This window comes from Leptonychotes weddellii, chromosome 10, assembly GCF_054177405.1.
Source record: "Leptonychotes weddellii isolate Sample4059 chromosome 10, ASM5417740v2, whole genome shotgun sequence".
In the NCBI taxonomy this organism is placed as follows: Eukaryota; Metazoa; Chordata; class Mammalia; order Carnivora; family Phocidae; genus Leptonychotes; species Leptonychotes weddellii.
Genome location: NC_138378.1, coordinates 107,823,268 through 107,843,337, shown reverse-complemented (window position 1 = coordinate 107,843,337; position 20,070 = coordinate 107,823,268). Strand labels below are relative to the sequence as shown.

Sequence of the window (20,070 nt, the reverse complement as noted above, 5' to 3'; positions counted from 1 at the left end):
AATATATAAATATGACAACTTTACCTCTTTAGCAGCATTTGTATATCTTACAGTGTGGTTTTATCTAATTATGTTTTTTAGTATTACCAGAACAAATTTAAATAATGCTGGTAATCATTAGCCCCTTGTCCTCTTCTTGGTTTAATGGGATTACTTATATTATTTCTTATACTAGTTGGGGGAAATACTGTTTTTATAGGGGTGGTGAAAGAAAGAAAGAAGGGAGGAAGAGGATGAGAGAAAGAGTCAAGGAAGCATCCACTGACTTCTATTTTGCTAACACTTTTATAAGAAATGGCTGTTGACTTTTATCAAAGAATTTTATTCTAGAATGAAACTCTCTTAACGACAAATGTCATCTACTTAGAGAAGCACCCATTGCCACATTATCTGAAGTGATGTCCCCAATTGCTTTCTATCTCATCTTTGTTTATAGCTCCTCTACAGCATAGGTCAAAAATCTCTAAGTAACTGGTACACTTAATTATTTGGCTACTGTCTATTTCTCCCTGAGGAGTGTTAGCTCTCCAAAGACCTTGTTTATTATGCGTCTACTTCATATCTACATTTTTTAGGAGTGTTAGGACAGTAATTCACATATAGTAAATGCTCAAATAATCTACTGAATCAAGAAGCAATGTATTTTAAATTTATGTATAGGTTTAATTACTAATATTTATTTTACTTGGAATTTACATTGGCATTCCTAAATGAATTGGCTTATAGTTTTTAGTACATGCTTATTTTTCATTTTCTTAAAATGACATTTTTTAAATTTTTTTGAAGATTTATTTATTTATTCGAGAAAGAAAGTAGGGGTGGGGCAGAGGGAGAGGGAGAGAGAGAATCCCCAAGCAGATTCCCCACTGAGTGCAGAGCCCAGTGTGGGCCAATCCCATGACCCCGAGATCACAACATGAGCCAGAATCAAGAGTTGGAGCTCAACCAACTGAGCCACTCAGGTGCCCCTCTTAAAATGACATTTTAAAAATGACATTAAATATACATAGACTTCTTCTCAATGTCATAAATTGTTTAGAGAGTATAAAAATTGTCACTTAAATATTTAACATAATTTATCTGGAAAAATATCTGAGCCCTTCAATTTTGACTGGAAATGGCTCTTTGATAACCTCAAAATTTCATATGGATTCAGTCTGTTTAGCATTTTTATGTGTCCTTTATTTTCTCTGTGTTTCCTTGGTGACCTTTTTTAACATGTTTTTTGCTAGAAATCTTTATTTGATTTAGATTTTCCAAATGATTCATGTAAGATTCTGTAGATACAGGTATAATTTTCTATATCTGTTAGTATTTGTCTTTTTTCTCACTATTTCTGAATATTATTTGTAATTTCCTGATTTTTGTTCTTGATTTATTTAGCTAAATATGAAATCTTTAAAAATATATTTTATAAAATTACTTGTGATAGTTTTTTTCTTACTTTGGTTTCTATATTCATTCTTAATATCTATTTTTGTATTTCTGTTGTGAGTGGCAATGACATTTACAACTTGTATAAACCTAAAACTTAAAAATTTTGTAATTTATTGATATTTTATTTTATTAAATGTGTTTCTATGTATACATTACTGAGCATTTGAAAAGTTTCTTCTTTTTTGTATCCTATTTTTTATATTACAACAATTTACTTTCATCATATTTATATCCTCCTGTATGATTATTATCACCAATTTAGGAATTTACACTAGGGAAATACTGAAGCTTTTAGATTCCAAACTAATAGTGATTCTAGAACATGCCATCAATTTAATACAGGTTGTTAATAATATTTAATAACCACATTAAGTACACATAGATTTTAGAGTAGTTAAGATATTAAAAATGTTTATTTTAGGATTTAGAGTTTATAGTCATTCATATGATGAAAACATAGAGATATTCACAAATATATTTAAGGCGGAATTATTTAAAATAGCAAACTAATATTTAAATAAATGCCTACAACTAGATAAACATCTAAGTGAAGTATACCAAGTCTAAATCTTATGCAGCAATATAAAATAATTATTAACATATAATTACAAGGAGAATATTTATGAAAGAACATTAAATGAACAGGAAAAATAAACTATTTCAATACTACAGATAAAATTCTCTAGAAGCATGCTCACATATGTATAAATATGGAGCGATATATAGGGGGGAAAATTAAAGAGCACTTTAAATAGTCCCAATAATGAGGCTAGAGGATATTCATTTTTTTCATACCCCCCGTCCCCAACCAAATTTTGTTCTAAGGGTATCTGTGCAATAAAGGAAAATGTAGCAAATTCAGAGACCTACAGAAAGCAGTAAAGGCTGGGCTCACATGATCTACCCCTTTATTCCCTCAAAGGGCTGAGGGGAGGAAAGAAGACCAGAGCTGCAAAAGGGCTTGTTCCCCAGCTTCCTCCCTGAGACATGCAGACAAGCAGACACTGCCCACAGGCAGATCTGAGCCAAGTGCTGGGTACACCTGATTGAGGGCCAGATGCAAGAGCCCAGGTCGATGCCTCTATCCGCTCAAAAGGGTCCCATTTCCTAGTAGAATGATACGAATCTACTCACTCAGTTATTTTATCTATTCATAAGAATTTCCCTAAGCTGAAGATTGAAGACAACTATAAAGAAGGGTTTGGAATGGCCATAATTATGTAATTCAAGAAGTAACTATCCCCATAGTCTGCTTTTCCCACAAACCCTGATGTCCCTATATAATTTGTCCTCCCATTTCCTCTGTTTTTATTGCTATGCCTTGCATTCCCAATAGATTTCACATTGTTGAGAAAAAGGTCCATGGTGTACATTTTCAAAAAATATCTGCTATGTGCTTGGTGAAATTTTGGCAAATAGAAACCCCGATATATGTGTGTGTGTGTGTGTGTGTGTGTGTATACACATATATATGAAAATCCAATTCTTTATTCATATATATGCATTGAATCAAAAACACATCATCCTTTAACTGGCATTGCTATTTTTAAATCATTCCCTGAATTTCCCCCCAAAGAGCCTATTTTAAGGTGGAGTTTGAACCAAATATTTCATAGAAAAATGCCTATATAATTATGTTGTTGTTATTATGATTTTTTAAATTTTTATTCTCCAGGGATACTGGGAGTAGAATGCCTCAAAATTGTCAGTTTCCCACCCAACACCTCCCCTTCACCCAGACTCCCTTACTGGCTTATTTCCTGGCCTGCTGGTATTTTTGTTTCCTGCACTCCACATTGACAAATGTATCAATTTCCTACTGGCATCCTCATTATCAAGATCTGTTTTCTTCACTTGATCCATCTTGGTTTTCCTAAAAATATAATTGCATACAAAATTCAAACTGCACTCTATAATTAGCTGCCCCCCCTAAACATATTTGGTTTCTCACATCAATATTTTAAGAATTAAATGTAGGGGTGCTGGGTGGCTCAGTCAGTTAAGCATCTGACTCTTGATTTTGCTCAGGTCATGATCTCAGGGTCATGAGATCAAGCCCCTTATCAGGCTCTGCGCTGAGCATGGAGTCTGCTTAAGATTCTCTCCCTCTCTCTCTGCTCCTCTCCACCTTGCTCGCACTCTCTTTTTCCAAAAAAAAATTTAAATATAATACAAAACCATAATGTGGGGGGATCTGGATGGTTATTTCTGTGTTTTTTTTAGTACTTTAAAAAAAGTATTACAGTACTTTTAGTACTAAAGTATGTTAAAAACATGATTATAGAAACTATATATAGATTTTACTTTGTCAAAGTATAATTTTCAAAAAGCTAAAATAATAAATTATATGCAAATATAAAGTAAGTACACGTCAAAGACTGTTTAGCTTACTGATGATAAAATCACCAGGATACCGAAGCTAGTTCAAAAGCATTATGGTATGGAGATATTTATAGTGGCTAAAAGAAAAAAAAGATTGAGAAAGATTGCTAGTCCAGGTGCAAAATAAGTTTAAGTTCATCAAGGACAAGTGATTTTGTAATCTTTGGTCAAAAACCATTTGCAATTAATTCCCATTGCTATAGGATTGGAATCAATTACATTGCTATCCATTTTCTTCAGGGTAACATGTATCCTTGCAAAGTTGCAAACTATTCTAAATGATGGTAAATAGCAAGTCAAACAGGGAATATACAAAACAAGAGAATTAGGTAATCCCTTGGCAGGACTGTTAGATAATGTCTAGCAGGACAATGAAAAGACTTTCTGTAATCCTTTCCATGTTTTGAGTCATTTTTCTTAACAATCTGAATTTCTGAATAATTATCAATGCTTCACGTACATATTGACCTAACTATAAACATGCCACATTTGGTACAAAAAGAGTGGGGTTTTCATCCCTGACTAGATTTGAAGAATCTGGAAGTTCAGAGTTTCTTGGCCTCTATCCAATCAGCCAATGCAGACTGACACAGGCTATTCCAAGTGGGTATCCTTCCTCCCAGAAAGACTTATGGATTGCCTACTATGCTCCAGGTGCTTGGTGTTATACAGAAGAAAATTCAATTCTTCCTCTTTGGGGCTAAGAGCCTAATTGAGAAGACAGATGTACAACCAATTACAGTAGAATCTGACAAGTGTTTGCAGAATGCCGGGGGCCCCCAGGGGAGGATCTCCTCATGTCAGGGCTTCTGAGTCAATCCAGCCTGAATTTTACCACTGAAATCATGTTTATTGACTGCACAAAGTATCCATAATAAACTTTTATACCTCAATTCTAAGCTTGAAATCTTTAAAAAATGCATGACATAATTCTCTGACTCCTGAACCTGAGGATATAAAAATAACTCAAATTGATTAGATGACTCTGGGTTATTATGCTAAATACACAAACCATCCTGGACTGTCACTCAGCAATGACCCAGAAACTAGTGAGTCATAAAGGACATATTTTCCCCCATAATAAATAATCCAGCCTGCTATGTTTTTAAATTACTATATCTGCTTTATATGGTTTTATGTCTCCTGTAGCACTGTCTGATGTTGCTTTGATATGTACAGTGAAAATACTTGCATAGTTATTCTGTTTTATATAAAAATCATGTAAATATGTAATTACTGTTATTTTTCACATCATGATAATTTATAGTGTTGGTACCATGTGAAGAATAAATCATCCTTTACTTTAGTCTTCCCATCTGAAAAATGGGTGGAATGACAGACAATAATGATGGGGTAGTAAACTAATAAAGAGTTCAAAGTGTCACAACAATCTTCTGTAAGATGAAGTTATGAAACAAAAGAAGTGATACTCTAGGTTTATAAAGGATAACTGAATAGTTAATCTTGTTCTGTATTACTTTGAGAAAGCTTTCAACACCTGTCCAATTATACTCCTGATTGCTCAGATGGAGAAAATTTGGGAAAGTTGCAAGACGCTTACTGGTAAATTGCCAGTGAAGTACTTTCTCATTGCCCCTGTGTCTTAAGTGGGCAGGATCATGGGTCCCTTGCAGACATCTGTAAATTTCAGTATTTATTTATTTATTTATTTGCTTATTTATTTATTTGCTTATTTATTTATTTAATTTTTGGTGTTAATGGCTAGTAGCCTTTGTCAAAGATTCAAGGGCCAGTTTGAATTAAGTTTTCTAGAGAAGAATACATGAAACAGAATTCCATTTCCTGAACCATACTTCCCTTCTGACCTGTATTATATAACTAGAGATGAACCTATTTAAGGGACAAAAAAATACCACAAAGATGGTATTAAAAGTCACATAGTTCAACCTATAATGTAAATACAAGCTTTAGGTCCACAATCAGAATTTCTTCTTGTCAGGTAGGACATACATTAAAGATGTTTGTGTTTGCTTTCTTTCCTAGAAAGATAAAGGCTCCAGAGCAAGAGAAAAATCTAGGCTTTCAATTCATTCAATCCATAATTATTTCTTGTTGAATATGTAGATATAAAGAAAGAGTTCCCATCTTCACTGAATTTCTAAACTGGCAAGAAAGATCAACAACTGGGCTAAGCTGGTTAGCATCATTGGTGCTTTGTGTGTGATGTGACAGGATGTATGGGCATGTTGACCATGAAGAATTCACATGGCCTTGGAGACAGGAAATGGTGTATAAGCCGAGACATGAACATGTGCTAGAGGGTGGGGCAGCAAGTCACAGGGAAAGGGTTCTCTTTAGACAAACTGAATCTTATGTGCAAAAGAACAGAGGAGATATAAATTAAGTGGCAGTTTTAGGGGTCCTAAGAGAAAACTCATGTGGACAAAGCCAAGAATGTAAGAGGCAGAAGGCACACAAAAAAGCTGGAAAGTTAGGGGATGCCAGGGTCTTAATCAAGATTTTATTCTGAAGGCAATGGGAAATCACTTAAAAATCTTAAAAATGAAGATTTTTAAACTTATTTTATTTAAGTTCAATTAGTTAGCATATAGCATATTATTAATTTCAGAGGTAGAGTTCAGTTATTCATCTTTTGCATGTAATGCCAGTGCTCATTATATCACATGCTCTCCTTAATGCCCATCACCCAGTGACCCTATACCCCCACTCACCTCCCCACTAGCCAGAAGAGGTAGAAGACTCCCTTAGCAAGTGCCTTGCTTGTTTGTTTTTTTGCTTTAACACAGTGGGTAGAATGTGTTTAATATAGGTTTGGACCACAGTTGAGGAAGCTGCCCTGCTAGAAATAAGACCCAGAGAAAAAGAAGAGCTCAAGGTGGACCCATACTTGCATGCTCACCTGAATTCTGTGATGGTAAATTCCATTATGTTGAGTGTATCAAGAAAAGAGTGGATCAAAAGAAAGTAGAGATGCACACCTGATAAGAGTCTTCCTACATATTCCCCAGTTTCTCTCTGTTGCCCATCCATGATAGGTCAGGGCCTGAATATGAGCCACAGTGACTTGCTATAGTTGACAAAAAGCATACAGAGGGATTCCAAGATGATTCCCACTTCCTGGCATAGCCAAAGGAACATGTCCAGGGAATTCTGAAACTGAATGTGTGTGTGGGAGGGTGGCATCCTCCCAGGGACCAGGCTAGCCCAAGATAAGTCATAGGAAGTGTCCTATGGCACAAACCAGAGGTAAACTCCTATTGAGTCAGGCAGCTCAAAGCCAGAGCAGTCCATCAAGAGTAGGGTCAGCAAGAGAATCATCTTTGACAGCCTTCCTGAAGCCATATGTTCCTTCTGAAGCCCTGGGCTGGGAATCCAGGTCACCCCTCAATACTTCTTGAAGTGACAGATGCCTGGGGCAAGCCATGAGAATGGCAGCTGACATCTATATGTTATGCCTTAGCTACCTGTCACATATAAAAAATTTTAAACAACTGAATAGTTTCTATGGGCAGGGTAGGCATTTTATCTACTGATGAGCACACAGTTGACACCAAATAAATATTTAATTAAATCTAGTATTTAAAAGATCTCATTCTTGCCTATTAGATATTTAGAGAATCTGGGATAGTAAATTCAAATACTTGTATCATACCACTATTATATCAACAACTCCCCAGAAAAAAAAGGGACACAAAATAAACATAGTAGTGAGTTAACAGATTTTTGTTTTTCTATTGTTAGAATCTGTGGTGATCAACCATCCTTTTTGACTTCTTCTTTTCTTTCCTGAGCACACATCCCTTCTTAGAATTTTGATCCCTCCAGATTACAAACTCTTGCCAAGAATTAGGTCACTAAGTGCTTCACCCCACAGGAAACTCCGAAAACATAAAAGAGCAGATTAGTTCACCTTCAGGAAGTAATTTTAACTTCACTCTAAAATGAAAACTCAAGACTTTATACTAAAGTATAAAGTATAAAGCCTCCTCTCCTCTCAGCTATGTCTTTCCTTTCCCAAGTTTCAGACCAGAAGCTCCTGCCACAGACTTTGCTCTTTTGGTTCTGGAAGGTATTACATGAAATGTAATGGCAGGAGTCAGCATGGCCCTTCCCGACACGTTCCCACATGACACTCTGGTGATTTATTTCAATCATTATTTCTTCTGTATCTCTATCAGCTAGAAGACTGAAGAGTACACAGTAGGCACTCAATCAATATTGGCTGAATAAATAATTGAGTGACACATTATAAAATCAATACATACTAATTGTAGAAAGTTTAAAAAATAGATATGTGTACGTGGGTGTAATGTTACTACCCTGAGTTAACCACTGTTAACATTTCAGTGAAAATTTTTGGATGATTTCATATTAAAGTTATTGAGGCTTCTGAAGAGACCATAGTGATATAAGTCTGGAAAAGTTAATCGAGGCAGTCAAAAGGGCCAGGGAAAGGCAATGAACTGTGATTTGAAAGAGAAGCTCAGAGGATGCATTAGGATGAATCCTTTCAAATAAGCTCAAGCAGGCAATAGAATCATTTACTCCAGAAAATCTCACTGAGGTGCCTTCAGGAACATAGTTCAAAGGGAGAGCAGATTGTCTATAACTCTATGAAAAAAAAAAAAGCTATAAGTCTGGAAGTTTCTGTTTATGCCAGATAATATGTAGCACTTGACCCCTCTCACCCTATAATCTATGAATCTCTATTATTTCCCTTGATAGAGCCCAGCCTGAAATTTAATTCTGTTTTGACTGGCAGTGAGAGTTGTTCACACTTCAATATTTACAGAAAACATCAATTTCCATAAGCCTAGATACTTATGAATTACATTAGAATTATTCGTGTGATATATGGCAAATGTATTGCTGACCTAGTTAGAATACTTCCAAAAGTGCTTTGTTAGTGCATTTGAGAAGTTTAATATGCAGGGTGGACTGTTTAGAACAGGTTCCACTTAATTCATCATGGCCAACTGCAGTGACAGGTACTTTAAATTTTGGGGCCAAGAACAAGCTTATTCAATCCCAAATACTCACATCCACTCCTCCAAGGATACATAGCAGTGGCCACAGGCCCCTGGGTTGTATAGATTCCTTTTCTCTCTCTCTCTCTCTGACCTCTCTTTGCTCACCATATGGCCATTTCTCATTCCTGCTTATCAAATATCAATTTTAAATCTTGCAAAATCTGTGATCCTTTCTTTGTTCATCAAGATCCTCTCCATTCCCCAATTAAGGAGTTTCCAAAATTACAGCTTCTAAGACTATCAGTGCTTTAATTAACCAGGACATAAATATTAAAGTAGTAACAGAAGTACATGAAAAAATACATGTACTGGGACAGGAAAGTGCTTGGCCAGAGTCAAAGCTCAAAAATGTTTAAAAAAAAAATGAAGAAGAAAAAGAAGAGGCAAAATCTAAATCAGTAATCTGTTCAACAAATATTCACTGAGGCCTAATATGTGTCAGATATTTGGGTCAGGGCTGAAGAAACAGATAGTGAGCAAAACAGATGAACAGAGATGCTGATCAAGTTAGCCCAAGATAAATATAAAGTGGCATGTACTACAGTTGAGATGTGTTTAGTGCTACGAGAGCATTTGATGAGATGTGGTGTAGCCAGTGGGTCTTGTAGCATTTCCCCAAGAAAATAATGATGGAGCTCAGATCTGAAAGGGAATAGCATGTGTTAAGGCTGTGGGATGGGAAAGGGCATCACATGTTTGAGAAATGAGAAGAAGGCCAGCATGGATGGAGCTGGGAGAGTCGGTATGAGCACTCTGGACAGTTGGCCAGGAGAGGTAGGGAGGCACCAGATGGTGCAGAGACTTTTAGGACATGTCAAACTATAAGCAAGGAGAAGTTGTTGACTTGACCTGAAGAGGATCTAAAATCAGATGCGGTCACATGACTCACCCACATTGTTACTTACTCTTTCCTTATGCATTTGTTCAGACACAGCAATCTGTCTTTTACTTTATGTATGCTTACAAAAGGAAATGCTCAAATAAAATTGGGATGAGCTAAATCAGACATTCAACCTAAAAGCCAGGTCCTGCTGTGGATGGTTCAACCCCCTTGTCTTGCCTTCATTTTCCCAACTTGTTTTATTTTTATTTATCTATTTTTGAAATGGTGGTTTTCAACTGGTCAACAGAGCATGAGGTGAGGTGCTGCATTATCCTGTGTTTGTGATTGCAGTAACATGTCTCTGTACCCTGTACGATGGACTTAGCTAGTGTGTGGCCACTTTGAGTCACTTATGTCTCCCAGCAGGTAACCATGGTAAAATAGCCTGTGACATTTACACAGGTATCCTGTCACATTCCCCGCTTTTCATGGTTCTGGAGTTATTGTGGAGGAAAGACTTTGAAATTTGTTTTCAACTGGAGTTTGGAAAGACACAGAAAAGGAATAAAGCAGTTGGTAGAGCCCAAATTTAAACACAGCAACAAGAGCCTGAGAGAGTGAGCACTAAAGTTTGGGAAAGAGAAGCTGGTATGATAAAGAAAAAAATACTGTATCATCTAGAGGTCTGATGCACTCTGCCTGAGATCTGTACTTCAAAACAAGAGATTTGTGAAGGGCATTTCCTCCATTAGATAGAAAGTTGGAAAATAAAGCAGATAAACCAAGAGCCTTAGAAGTTAGGAGTAGGATAATCACCTGGGTGACTTGCTGGAGGGCACAGTCAGTCTCTGCAGACAGATGCCTACAGTGAGGAAGAGTTATAGGGGAGAAGACAGCAATAAGAGCAAACACTATACCTAGGAATAAATGAAGAGACTGCTCCTGTGTCTTCTTGGAGAGTCCCAGACAGACACATGAGGAAGAAAGTACAAGATTCTGCCATTTAAAACTAGAAGCTCTTGATCTGGCATTTCCAAGCGAAAACTGGAAAGTGGTCTTTCTCATAGCTTACATGCTAGTAGGGAATATGGGACAGCCATGTTCTACTGCGATCATCTCTCCTGCTTAAAGTATACTTAAAGGATGCTATTTGTGTGCATGTGTGCATGTGTGTGCACATACATGGTCCAAGTATTATTGAGAGTAGTTCAGTGGTAGCTCCTCATCTTGGAAAACTTCCATGTGAAAATTAATGTTCAGTTAAGTATTGCATATCACAAGATGTCAAGGTCCTACAAGAAAGTAATAAAATTACCTGTGAATGGAGAGTTGAGGTCATATTTGTAGGTGCTCTTCTATATTACCTTATGATAAGTCCTTTTTCTCATTTGGATGTGAGATACCAGTGATGGGAGAAGATGTGCTGAACTGGAGGGTGGTGCACAATGTAGAGGGAGGCATGGTTTTACATCGACTGTACTCATTTGAGCTGTGAGTGTAAAATGGCATCATCCACGGCCATGTTGCCCAGAGAGATCATGCCATCAGTGAGGTTTCCTCGGACTCAAAGGCAGAACTCTCTCTTTTCTCATTGAATTATCCAAAGATAAAAGTCTATGCCTCCAGCACAATAATTAATTGTGAAGTCTTCACACATATTTCATTAATGTTTTTCTTGCTTCTCACAAATCCCTCTAAGAGGGCAGGAGTCATGTGTAAGCATAACTCTATTTAGCATACACAAAAAAAGATACTTTGATTGTGATCTGTGTGAGTCTAAATGTCTTTACTAGACTGCATGTCTCTTGAACAAAAGGAATTTACTTTTCATTAAACAAATATTTGTAACTTTCTAAAGTAGTAAACAAAATAGTAAAATAATCTCCTTCTCGTGTAGCTTATATTTTAGTGTTTTCCTATCACTTCTGCAATGCTTACTGTATTCCAATGTCCAAAGCCTAGACATATATTAACATGTTAAAACAACCACCTGTGAAGTAAATACTGGTATTCGTTCCATCTTCACATGGAAGGACTAAAGCAGAGGGAGCATTAGCGCCTTGCTCAAGGGCACAGAACTAGTAAATGGTAATGCAGGAATTTGTACCCAGGCACTTTGACTTCAAAGTCCATATCCTTGTTCACTTTGCTCTATTATCTCTCCTCCTTTATATTAGCTTTCTATTACTAGTGCTTAGCATAGCTCTCTGCAAAGAGTAAATGCATGCTTATTGAATACATTGATTAAAGGATGACTATCATGCTAAAGGTGATGATGGTGAGAAGATACTGACAATAATGATTTATATTTATCAAGCACCTGACATATTGCGTTCCGCGAGTTACAAGCACCATGCTATGCAGTCCTCTCAATAGGCACAGTGTTGGTCTGCTACCCAGGTGGTTAATCACAGAATCAGAATTTGAACCCTGGCCTTTCTAACTACTATATCCATGCTCTTCCACTACAGCTAAAAGTCACCAGTTGTGGGATTACTCTGCTACCTCCTGGCTAAGGTGACTTGAGACTAATTATTTACAACTTTCTGTTGTACATGAATCTCTCTTTATAAAATAAGGTTAAATTATACTTTGCCAAGTGCAGTGAATATATTAAAAACACATATAGTATGGAATAACAAAATAAAGTCTCTCTCTCTATATCAACACACACACACACAAACACACACACACACTCCTATACCACAGGATAGCAAGTTGAAAGTCACTATGAATCAACCATAAATTCCAGTGGATCTAATGGAAAGAGTCTGAATGAAATTGAGATTAATATAGTAGGCACAATGGATAAAATACAATTTGTGATTTAAAATCCATAGAGCAACTCTAATGGCATTATGATTTATTCTATATTAAACCCATTTCCCAATCCTGATATTCATGCCCACATGTTTTTAATATGCTATTTAACCACACATTTTACAGGCATAAACATCACCATATGAGCTTTCAATTAGCATTGATTTTCATCCTGAAGAAGTGCCTATTGGAATGAAATGGTAGGAATGGCTGGGAACTGATGTATGCGGAGTTAAAGTGCTGTTAATTCAATTGCTTTATCTGATCCAAAGTCACTTAGATTATATTAAATTAGCCATCTGCTTGGCTTTCACCTTGGAATGTCTGCCAGATGCTGAATGTGTTTACAGAGTTCATTTAGCAGACCCAACCTTAACAACAACTTTCTTGTGGTAACACTAGTGACCAGAAGTTTTCCTGAGAAGACATCATAGGAAAAATACATAAGCAACACTTAAATAAATGTTCCCAGAACAAAAGTATTTCAATTAATTTTCAAATTAAAAAATCCTTTTTATTGGAAGGGAATTTGGTCCAAGGAGTCCTATACTGACTGATCCTTTTCACTTCTCTGTTGACAAGCAATGACAGTTGATCATACTCGAATTATAAAAATACCAGTTTCCAGGGGTGCCTGGGTGGCTCAGTTGGTTAAGCGGCTGCCTTCAGCTCAGGTCATGATCCCGGGGTCCTGGGATTGAACCCCGCATCAGATTCCCTGGTCAGCAGAGAGCCTGCTTCTCCCTTTCCCTCTGCCTGCCGCTCCGCCTACTTGTGCTATCTCTCTGTCAAATAAATAAAAAATATCTTTAAAAAAAATACCAGTTTCCACCAATTTAGATATTTATTAATTACTTCACAATCATTTATGTGATATACACCAAAGGGAATCTTCTACCACTTTAAACTTCTAATTTAACTTTGTCAAGTGAATACCCAGGAGTAGATGACTATTCTACCTTATAGAATAATATGGTAGCTTAGCAATGTAAGTATATATATAAAAACTAATTTCATTTCCATGAAAAATTGTTAGAGATGTGGACTGCTATACTTTGAAGAAATTATAAGAAGTAACAATTGACTTGGATCTTGAACACAATAGACTAACTATATATAACACATCCTACATAAAGTGAACATTCATTAGGAGGCATTTCAGTTAGGGCTCCTGGGTGGCTCAGTTGGTTGGGTGTCTGACTCTTGGTTTTGGCTTAGGTCATGGTCTCAGAGTCGTGGGATAGAGCCCCAAGTCAGGCTCTGCACTCAGTGGGGAGTCTGCTTGAGATTCTCTCCCTCTCCCTCTTCCTCTGCCCACCCCCAACTCTCTCTCTCTCTTTCTCTCTCTCTCTCTCAAATGAGTAAATAAAACCTTTTTAAAAAGGTATTTCAGTTGGGATGTTAAGCATAGAATGTGGGGAACGGAGAAAGATGAGGTTAGAAAGATTCTCAGATCATGAAGATCCTTAATTGCTTTCTAGGAATTTTTGGTCTTTAATAATGTTATAAACAGAGAATCATCAAACAGTTTTAAACAGTAAAGCCATATGGCATACATGTAATTTAGAAACCTGGGTAAATGTGAATTGTATGGAGGAGTTAGTTACCTGAATCCCAGGTACCTGAGCTAAGAGACTATTGTAAAGGTATGAGGGACATATCATGGAAACCTTAGCCAAAACAGAGAATGTAGAAATGCTGAAAAGGGACAGATTTAATTAATTCTTTGGGAAATAAACTCATTAGGATGTTTTTCACAATTAGAAATGAGAATGTTAAGAGAAGACAATGCTTCAGATAACTTCCAGGATTCTGAAGTATACAACAGATTGATATGAGTTAAAAGTTGAGAGGAAGGTTATGGAAATTAAAGAGAGGGGGCAATGGGGCCATGGCTTTGTCTTGAGATATTTTGAATTCAACATGACTATTATTCTGGGAGAAGTATCTGTGTGTAGTTAGCTTTATAAGTCTGAAACTCAAGAGAATGGTCTGAGTTAGAGATCAAAATATGAAGTTCATTGATGTAAACTATAAACTTGGTGTCATGGAAGTTAAATGAAATTATCCAGGAAGAATATGTGTAATGAAAAGACAAGGATGCTAACTATAGAACTCAAAGTTACGTTACTGTCTAAGGTACAGGAGGATGGAAACACTGCAATGGACTGTTCAAAGAAGTAGAAGGAAAACCAGGCAGAAATATTATTACAGAAGTCACTGGAAGAAAGTGTAACTATAAGAAGGAGAGAGGGTGAAGACAATCTAAAGTTACAAGGGAGCACTCTCTTCTACCCTTAGAACTATGAAACCTAGCAAACCAAATTAAAGTACCCAACAGGCTATAGGCAAATAAAGAAAGAGAGACAGAGAGAGAAAGATATATGGAAATTGATGAAAAGTGTACAATCTATCCATACCTAAGTATATGTAAAATAAATTTTAATAGCTCTGTAAGACTGGGCTTTCTGGCTTAATTATTAATGTATCCATCTAGAAAAGGAAAATCAGAGGTGAGAGACAGTTGATAAAATTTAATAAAAATAAGAACAATATTAACAAGTTGTATTTTGCTTTATAGTTTTAAAAGTTCCTTCAATAAAAGTTGCCATTGAAACCTTAAACATCATTATGAAATACTTGGGGAATTATTACTATATCATCATCTTTATCATTTCATAATAAAGAAAAGTAATACCTAGAAAAATAAAAGTTAAAGAACCAGCTTATTTTCATACAGGCTGTGAGGAGCACATTCAGGACCCAAATCCAAATCTCTTGGCTTCAACTTCTAAGCTTCAGTGGAAAACTGAAATAAATTCTAAGCACTCTGTGACAAACAATGCATCAATCTTGGCCAGGTCATTTGATCTCTCTCCCTTGTAGAGTAAATAAGAGACTAGAAGCAGATGATCTCGCCTAGTTCTATGAGTCTGTATTTCTAGTAAATGTTCTTGAAGTCGTGCATTTGTAAATGTCCCCCAGTATTAATGAATAGTTACCCAAACCTACAAAAATATTACTTTAAATTCAATTAATTTTCTAAAGAATTAAGGTTTATGTCTTGGAGCAAAGTATTTCAATTTGATTAATTATCATTCAATATTTATAAAAGTTCATGTTTCTGCTAAGTGTACTAGGTTGGAGCACTAGCTCCCATCACAGTCTATAATAAATGATGATGGATAATTATTATTTCAATTACCTAACTCCTTTTTTAAAAAAGATGTTCATTGTAATACAAATTGGACAATGCTCACTCATTTGGATGCAATGCTTCCAGGGTAACTTGTAGGCAATCATTGATAATTCAAGAGTATCCCTGCATTCAAGATGTAAAATATATTGAATGGTAATATATCTGGATCAAGAAATATTCAGAATTGAATTGACACCAACTTCCCTGAAAGCACCTCAACTTTACACATTTTCCTGGCTTTATTTATTTTTATTAACAGACTTTCATTTTTCTTTTTTAATTTTTATTTCTTTTTTTAATTTAAATTTAAGCAGCCAAAATATAGTACATCATTAATTTCAGATGCAGAATTCAGTAATTCATCAGTTGCATAGACGTTCGTTTTTATTTTTTATTTTTTTTTTAAGATTTTATTTATTTATTTGACAGAGAGAGAGACAGCGAGAGCAGGAACACAAGCAGGGGGAGTGGGAGAGGGAGAAGCAGGCTTCCCGCTGAGCAGGGAGCCCAATGTGGGACTCGATCCCAGGACCCTGGGATCATGACCTGAGCCAAAGGCAGATGCTTAACGACTGAGCCACCCAGGCGCCCTAGACTTTCTTTTTTAGAATGATTTTAGAGTTATAGAAAAATTAAGAAGGTAGTGTAGATGGTCCCCATACATCCCACATCCACAATTAACATCTTCCACAAGCAGGTCACATTCATTACAATTAATGAACCAATTGTGACACCTTATTATTAACTAAAGTCCATAGTTTATTCAGATTTCCTTATTTTTACCTAATGTCCTTTTTCTGTTCCAGGATTCTATCCATATTACATTTAGTTTTCATGTCTCTTTAGGCTCCCCATTACGAAAGTTTCTCAAAGTTTCCTTGGTTTCAATGACTTTGAGTTTTGAGAAGTTCTGGTTAGATATATTGTGGAATGCCCCAATATTGGTATTTGTGTGCTGTTTTTCTTCTGGTGAAACTGAGGTTCTAGGTTTTAGGGAAGAACGTAATAGAGGTAAAATGTCATTGTCATCATCTCATGTCAAGGATACATTGTATCAACATGATTTATAATGGTTAATGTTGACCTTGATCATCTATTTCTTGAAGTAATGTTTGTCAGGTTTCTATGCTGCAAAGTTACTCTTTTTCCCCTTCCCATACTCTACTCTTTGGAAGGAAGTCACTATTCAAAGCCCATATTTAAAGGGTGGGGAGTTAGGTTCTCTCTCTTGGAGAGTAGAGTATCTTTTTAATTTATTTGAAATTCTCCTTCATGGGAAATTTGTCTCTTCTCTTCCATTTATAAGTTTATTCAAGCACTTATTTATATCAATATGGGCTCGTGGGTATTTATTTTATATATTGGGTAATAACCTAGTGCTAATTCATTTATCTTGCTGTTCAAATTTTTCCAACTTTGGTGTTGAGAGCTCTTTTAGTTTGCTCACTGACTTTATTTCAAGAACCATCAGTGTATATTTGTGTGCTCTACAAAAAACCTTCTAAATGGGGCTCACTGGAAGATGTGGATAGGGAGAAAAACTAAGTCTTTACTTCAATAGATACAAAATGAAACTTTACAAAATTAAACAAGTACTCTAATAAGCAAACAATATACAAATATTATGAGACCTTATATAAAAATAATTCAAAAGTACCCAAATAAAAATCAACATTTAAGTTGATAAAACATAATAGGTTAAATTATTTAATATTATAGGCATTATTGTATGAAAATGCTATTGAAAATTAGAAAAAATTAATGCTTATGAATAACATAACATTATAGTTAAAAATAAATGGAAAGAGGAGGGGCGGAGCAAGATGGCAGAGGAGTAGGAGACCTGGATTTTGTATGGTCTCAGGAATTCAGCTAGATAGGGATCAAACCATTCCGAACACCTACAAACTCAACAGGAGATTGAAGAAAAAAATAGCAACTCTCTGAACAGAAAAGCGACCACATTCTGGAAGGTAGGCTGTGTGGAGAAGTGAATCCGAGGCGATATTCGGGAGGATAGACGGCGGGGGGAGGGGTCCTCCGTGGGCCGCTTCTGGCAAGTGATAGAGCAGCAGAGCACAAAATCGGAACTTTTAGAAGTCGGGTCCGCTGAGGGACGTTGCTCCAGTGGCTAAGAGGGGGGTGAAACCCTCGTGGGACAGTGTGGTCTCAGGACCATCAGGGTCACAGAAAGACTGGGGGTGCCTAAGTGCAGCAGAGCTCCCAGGTATTGGAGCGGGAAAGCCAGCTGCAGAGAGGGAGCCGAGGCATGGGCTCTCAGCTCAGGGTTGCCATATACCGTGATCCACGGCACAGTCAGGTCACTGCTTCTCCAGCAGGGACCCAACAAGGGGCAGATCCAGGGAGACTCCCCTTCCTCCCCCAGGAGGAGTGGCACAGGAGCGCACCGCAGGTATCTGCTGGGTTTGGAAACTCCAAATGGGGTCGTGTGCCAGGGATAGAAATGCTCGGTCACAGGCCAGGTGAGCACAGAATGTGGCTGGAGACCAGGGAGATGGGAGTGATGGACTGCTTTTCGCTGGGGGCGCACTGAGGAGCGGGGCTCTGAGTTCTCACCTCCTCTGGGGTGGAGATTGGGAGGCCACCATTTTCACTCTCGTCCTCCAAAGCTGTACCAAAAGCTTGCAGGGAACAAAAGCTCCCAAGAGCAACCCCGAGCAGATTACTTAGCCCAGACCGGCAAGGGCGGGGCAATTCTGCCTCCGGCAAAAACATTTGGGAACCACAGCAACAGCCCCCTCCCCGAGAAGATTAGCAAGAAGACCCAGCCAAGACCAAGTTTACCGATCAGTGAGAATGGCAGAACTCCAGAGCTAGGGGAATATTGCACATAGAATCCATGGTTTTTCCCCCATGATTCTTTAGTCTTTCAAAGTTAATTTTTTTTTTTAATTTTTCTTTTTCCCTTTTTCAACCAACATCTTATCAATCCCTTTTTTAAAAAATATTTTTGTTTTTCATTTTTAGAGTCATATTCTATCCCTTCATAGTAGTTACCCTTATTTTTGGCATTTATATATAAGTTGTTCTCTCCTTAAAATTTTGAGATAGTTTCTACTAACAGATCAAAATATATCCTAAATCTCTAATGTATAGCTTTGTTCTAGTCTCCTGCCTGATCACATTCTCTCCCCTTTTTTTTTAAAATCCTCTTCTTTCTTTTTTCAAACAACTTCTTATCAATTCCTTTTATACTTTTTTTAATAATTTTCATCTTTACATTCATATTGCATCCCTTCATCATATCAACCCTTATTTTTGTACATATATAAGTTTGTCTATCTTTAAAATTTTGGGAGGCACTTTCTTCGAACAGACTGAAATACACCCAAAATCTAGTCGGTGGCACTGATCTATGCACCAGCCTGATCATATTGGATCATATTCTGTTTTTTCTTGTTTTGTTTTGTTTTTGTTTGTTTTTATCTTTTTCTGTCTCTTTTTTTTTCTTTTTCCTTTTTCTTTCTTTTCCCCTGGCTTCATGTCTTTTCTGATTTCTTTAGAGTATATTTTCTGGGGATGTTGTTACCCTGTTAGCATTTTGTTCTCTCATTACTCTATTCTCCTCTGGACAAAATGACAAGACAGAAAAAATAACCTCAACAAAAAGAACAAGAGGTAGTACTTACTGCTAGGGACCTACTCAATACGGACCTTAGTACGATGTTGGACCTAGAGTTCAGAATCAAGATTTTAAAGATACTAGCTGGGCTTGAAAAAAGCATGGAAGTTATTAGACAAACCATTTCTGGAGAAATAAAATAACTACAATCTAACCAAGTCAAAATCAAAAAGGCTATTAATGAGGTGCAATCAAAAATGGGGGCACTAACTGCTAGGATAAATGAGGCAGAAGAGAGAATCAGTGATATAGAAGACCAAATGATGGCAAATAAAGAAGCTGAGAAAAAGAGAGATAAACAACTACTGGATCACGAGGGCAGAATTCGAGAGATAAGCAATACTGTAAGACGAAACAACATTAGAATAATTGGGACCCCAGAAGAAGAAGAAAGAGAGAGAGGGGCAGAAGGTATATTGGAGCAAATTATAGCAGAGAACTTCCCTAATTTGGGGAAGGAAACAGGCATCAAAATCCAGGAGGCACAGAGAACCCCTCTCAAAGTAAATAAAAATAGATCAACACCCTGACATCTAATAGTAAAACTTACAAGTCTCAGAGACAAAGAGAAAATCCTGAAAGCAGCTCGGGACAAGAGAGATGTAACCAACAATGGTAGAAACATTAGATGGGCAACAGACCTATCCACAGAGACCTGGCAGGCCAGAAAGGACTGGCATGATATATTCAGAGCAAAAATGAGAAAAATATGCAGCCAAGAATACTATATCCAGCTAGGCTGTCATTGAAAATA

The 20,070-nt window shown here is 36.8% G+C and overlaps 1 long non-coding RNA gene across 1 annotated transcript in view; it reads right to left on the bottom strand.

The window, feature by feature from the left end:
- Positions 1 to 20,000, bottom strand: part of LOC145715977 (uncharacterized) — a 29,770-nt gene extending 9,770 nt beyond the window's left edge. Inside the window, exon 1 of the long non-coding RNA XR_014138302.1 lies at positions 19,842 to 20,000. This is a non-coding gene — a long non-coding RNA (uncharacterized LOC145715977). The remainder of the gene's footprint in view (positions 1 to 19,841) is intronic.
- Between the last annotated feature and the right edge of the window lie 70 nt (positions 20,001 to 20,070).